Source organism: Natrix helvetica (genome assembly GCF_964273705.1).
Source record: "Natrix helvetica genome assembly, chromosome: 1".
Lineage (NCBI taxonomy): Eukaryota > Metazoa > Chordata > Lepidosauria > Squamata > Natricidae > Natrix > Natrix helvetica.
The window spans coordinates 301,364,034-301,369,663 of record NC_138548.1 but is presented as its reverse complement, the minus strand read 5'-3'; positions in this window follow the sequence as shown (position 1 = coordinate 301,369,663).

Here is a 5,630-nt window from a genome sequence, read left to right as displayed (position 1 = left end):
GCATTTCAAGGGAAGCCCCATGTAGAGAGCGTTACAGTAGTCCAGGCGAGACGTCACCAGCGCATGGGTGACTGTGCATAGAGCGTCCCGGTCCAATAGGGGGCGCAATTGGCGCATTAGGCGAACCTGATGGAACGCCCCCCTGGCCACAGCTGTCACATGTTCATCCATGGACAGCTTGGCATCCAGGAGGACGCCCAAATTGCGCGCCCGCTCCACGGGGGCAAGTTGAATGCCCCCAATGGCCAGAGATGGAATTATCTGGTTGAACCGGGGAGCCGGGACCCACAGCCACTCCGTCTTGGAAGGGTTGAGCCTGAGTCGGTTGTCATCCATCCAGACCCGTACGGCTTCCACACACCGGGACATCACTTCGACGGCCTCGTTGGGGTGGTTCGGGGTGGAAATGTACAGCTGAGTATCATCAGCGTACAGGTGGTATCCCACCCCAAAACCACGGATGATCTCACCCAGCGGCTTCATGTATGTGTTGAACAGGAGTGGCGAGAGGACCGACCCCTGTGGCACCCCACAGATGAAGGGGCTTAGGGTCGACCTCTGCTCTCCTGCCAACACACGTTGCGTCCTGCCGGAGAGGTAGGAGCCGAACCACCGCAAGACGGTGCCCCGGATCCCCAACCCCTCCAGTCGGTGCAACAGGATACCATGGTCGATGGTATCAAAAGCCGCCGAGAGGTCTAATAGGACCAGGATAGAGGAACAGCCCCTATCTCTGGCCCTCCAGAGATCGTCTACCAACGCGACCAAGGCCGTCTCAGTGCTGTGCCCAGGGCGAAAGCCGGACTGGCGCGGGTCTAGATAATCATTCTCCTCCAGATGTCGTGGAAACTGAGAAGCCACCACACTCTCCACAACCTTCGCCAAAAAGGGAAGGTTGGAGACAGGACGATAATTGACCAGCTCCATAGGGTCCAGGGAAGGCTTCTTGAGCAAGGGTCTCACCACCGCCTCTTTCAAGGCGGCCGGGAGAGACCCCTCACCCAACGAAGCGTTCACTAGGTCCAGGAGCCAGTCGCGTGTAACCTCCCAGGATGCCAGTACAAGCCAGGAGGGACACGGGTCCAACAAACATGTGGTAGGTCGCAGTCGCCCACGCAATCTGTCCAAATCCTCGATGACAACCAAGTCAAACTCCTCCCAAAAAGGTTTCTCAAGACTCGCCACTGGCGTCTCGACTGGGCCACTGAAGGGGACCCAATCCTTCCGGATTTGAGCGACTTTATCCTGCAGGTATTTCCCAAACTCCTCTGCCCTGCCCTGTAAAGGGGCCTCCCGTGGCCTCTGAAACAGAAGGGAGCGGGACACCCGAAACAGGGCGGCAGGGCGGTTCTCTGCGGATGCAATGAGAGCGGCACAATATTGACGTTTGGCCGTTCTCAATGCCACTAGGTACGTCCTTAAATGGGCTCGTACCTGTGCTCGGTCAAGTTCGGTTCGGGAGGATCTCCAACGACTCTCTAGGCATCTCTTTCGGCGCTTCATCACCCTTAGCTCCTCGGTAAACCAAGGGGCCAGGGTGGATCGTTGCCGCCGGAGAGGCCGCAAAGGCGCCACCCAGTTCAAGGCCCCGGTAGTCGCATTATTCCACGCGGTTACCAGGTCCTCTACCCGGGGGCGGGTCAGGGCTGCAGGAGGTGGCCCAAGCTCCGTCTGGAACCTGTCTGGTTCCATCAAGCGCCTGGGGCGGAACCATCTAGTGTTCTCCGGTTCCGCCTCCCCGCGGCGAGGAGTAGCACCAGGGAAGTCAAGACGGAGGAGTGAGTGATCTGACCATGACAGAGGAGTGATGGTTAAATTCACTCCTCCCAGATCACTCAACCACTGGCGAGAGACAAAGACAAGGTCCAAGGTGTGACCTCCCTCGTGTGTCGGGAGGAAACCGACTATCTAGACCCGCGCCAGTCCGGCTTCCGGCCCGGTCACAGCACGGAGACGGCCTTGGTCGCGTTGGTGGATGATCTCTGGAGGGCCAGAGATAGGGGCTGTTCCTCTATCCTGGTCCTATTAGACCTATCAGCGGCCTTCGATACCATCGACCATGGTGTCCTATTGCGCCGGCTGGAGGGGGTGGGAGTAGGGGGCACCGTTTTGCGGTGGTTCTGCTCCTACCTCTCCGACCGGACGCAATGTGTGTTGGCAGGGGAGCAGAGGTCGACCCTGAGGCCGCTCACTTGTGGGGTGCCGCAGGGGTCGGTCCTCTCGCCCTTCCTGTTCAACACATACGTGAAGCCGCTAGGTGAGATCATCCGTGGTTTTGGGGTCGGATACCACCTGTACGCTGATGATACGCAGCTGTACATCTCCACCCCAAACCACCCCAACGAGGCCGTCGAAATGATGTCCCGGTGCTTGGAAGCCATTCGGGTCTGGATGGGGGACAACAGACTCAGGCTAACCCCTCCAAGACGGAGTGGCTGTGGCTACCGGCGCCCCGGTTCAACCAGTGAACTCCATCGCTGGCCATAGGGGGCGAGCAAAAACCCCCCGTGGAGCGGGCGCGCAATTTGGGCGTCCTCCTGGATGCCCGGCTGTCGATGGATGACCATGTGGCAGCCGTGGCGAGGGGGGCGTTCCACCAGGTTCGCCTGGTGCGCCAATTGCGCCCCCTATTGGACCGGGACGCCCTACACACAGTCACTCATGCGCTGGTGACGTCCCGTCTGGACTACTGCAACGCTCTCTACATGGGGCTCCCCTTGAGATGCACCCGAAGACTACAGCTAATAGAGTGAACTCAGCGTATGCTAGAACACACAATGTCCCCAGGGAGGTACACATTAAATTTCCTAGGAAAAGCACAAGAGATGAAATCCTGAATGCACAAAGGGGGCAAGCCTTGATATACAGAGATAAGGAGATAACCATTCTGAAACAGATCCCCAAGAAAGTGAGGGAGAAAAGAAAATCTTATTCGCAATTGGCGAATAAACTATACCAGAAGGGGGTGTGGTTTCGATGGTTATTGCCTGAAGGTATGCTAATATTCTGGGAGGAGACAAGAGTTAGAATTAATACACCCATAGAGGCGCAGGCCTTTATGGAAAAAAATAAATTACTCCTAGAAAAACCAGAAGACACTTCAGTAGATGTACAAGACACGGGAGGGGCCGGAGCACTGCCAGCTGGGGGAGATGGGGCGACATCAAGAAAGCTCAGATCACACAAATAAGTAAGAAAATCCACGTGATATAAACTGACCGAAATTACCAATTGAATTTACCACACTGACTATATGCTATTATGTAATATTTGAATTTTATACAAATGTATACTATGAGTTTGGAGGGGGGGGTGCACCTACCGCATTTCGCAGCTGCCAAAATTTGTAACCTTTCCCCTACCTTTTCCCTATGTAAAACATCAAAAAACCAATAAAAAACTTTGTTTAAAAAAAAAAAGACTACAGCTAGTTCAGAATGCGGCCGCGCGGGCTATCATGGGGAGTACCAGGTACTCCCACATAACACCTCTCCTGCGCGAGCTGCACTGGCTGCCTGTGGTTTTTCGGGTGCATTTCAAGGTGTTGATTACTATCTTCAAAGCGCTCCATGGCACAGGACCTAGTTACCTGCGGGATCGCATCTCACCTCATACATCCCTACGACCAATTCGCTCCCACAGGGAGGGACTCCTCCGGGTGCCGTCCACTAAGCAATGCCAACGGGAGGCGCCCAGGAGTAGAGCCTTCTCTGTGATGGGCCCAACCCTCTGGAATGACCTCCCCCCCGATATCAGAACCACTACCGACCTCCGCTCCTTCCGACAGAAACTCAAGACCCACCTGTTCCAATTAGCTGGCCTAGCCGATTTATAGTCCCATTTTTAACCTCCTGGCAAACATCTTATTCTGGGGTAGTTTTTTAGGGGTAGTTTTTAATTCTTTAATTCTAATTTTAATTATTACTGTACAGTTTATATGTTACCTCCTCCATCTATATTTATCTATATTTATGTATTTATATTGTTGTTTTAATATGACTGTACACCGCTCCGAGTCCTTTCTAGGAGAGGGCGCGGTTTATAAATTAAATAAAAGTAAAGTAAAGTAAAGTAAAGGCAGTGGAGCAGAGTATCTGGGAAAAGGACAAGGATGCCTCCTGAACAGAAATAATTTGTTTCAATCTTCAGACACCCATTGTGTTTGCATAAACTCCAGTAGTGAAGGCAAAGGTTCTATTGCAAAAACACCCACAACAGAATTCAGAAATAAAATACGCTATTTAAAGAACACAAAATGCCATATAATATTTATCAAGTGGGTTATGAATCCATGTTTTATGGCTTCCCTAATGTTTGTAGAATCAGCCCACTTGGATTTCAGAAGAAATGTTAATCCTCTCATTCATTCATTCATTCATTCATTCATTCATTCATGCATTCATTCATTGGCATATCATAGATGGACTAGCAATATAGATTAACATTTCATATAGATTAGGAAAACACAATAAAATTTAAATGTTAAAATGATATATGTTGAAGTACCACTGTCTAGGTCATCTAACTATTGAAGTGAAACTATTTTTTCATGTTTTAATGGTGGACAGGACCACATGGCTTGAGTCCTGAACAGAAAAGGTGATAACATGCTTCAATGTTGGTGGAGAAGAGAAGGGAGGACTGAGATGCTGAGTCCCTGGTTTTATGCCCTCTCTGGCCTTTGATCTTGAGCTTGTCTTCTAATTGGTTGTCAGACTCCCATGGAGCTATGCAGGGGCAACTCTCTAGGCTGTGTTTTGAATCCAGGCTTGGTTGAGTTCTTAGATGTGGGGAGTTGGGTAAAGGGCCAATATTATCATGCCTTAATCCCATCACCCTGGAGCTGAGGGGGAGAACTCTTTATTATTATGTAAAGTGGACTAGCTCAGGCTTTAATGGCTCATTGACAAAGTGGGTGGAAGGGCAGGAAGCTGCAGGGAGAGTTACTTTGTCTTTTATAAAATGTTTCTCACTTTTCATATCCAGATTGGAAGTGAATCTTGTTTAGGAGCAAGATGTACACTGACTCCAGAGATACTTCAAATAAATGTGAAAGGATTTTATCATATGACGTCCTGGAATGAGAAGAAAACTACAGTATTTAAGCCTACAGGACAGATCTGCTTTAAAATAAAACCTTTTCAGGTTTACTGTTTACTGTGCAGCAGCAGTGGCTCTTTAGGTCACCAGTTAGTGTGGTACTGCATCACTGGCCATTCTGATTATGGGAACTGTATGTCAACAACAAAATGCAAAGTCAGTTCTGCTCTCCTTAAATATTAAAAATATTTGTAATATAAACAGCTTTCCATTCATATCAATTTTCCCATAGCAAATTATGAACAATATATGGAAGGCCTGGTCTTCCCACTAAACTGTCTAGACATACAACATCGCTAACGAATCTAAAAAGGCAAGGAACGCGATCGTCCACAACTCAGGCAGGTTAAGTGCCAGCAATTTCAAAACTCTAGCCAGAATGCCCAGGATAAAAATGGCTGACAAGCAGTTAAAATAGTGTAGATAACAGGGTTGAACGCATGCGCCGAAGAAAATTTGCCAGTGTCGAAGATGGTCGCTCAAGCAACAGTAATATTACCATAGAAAATAGAAGGACGGTTTTTTTTTTT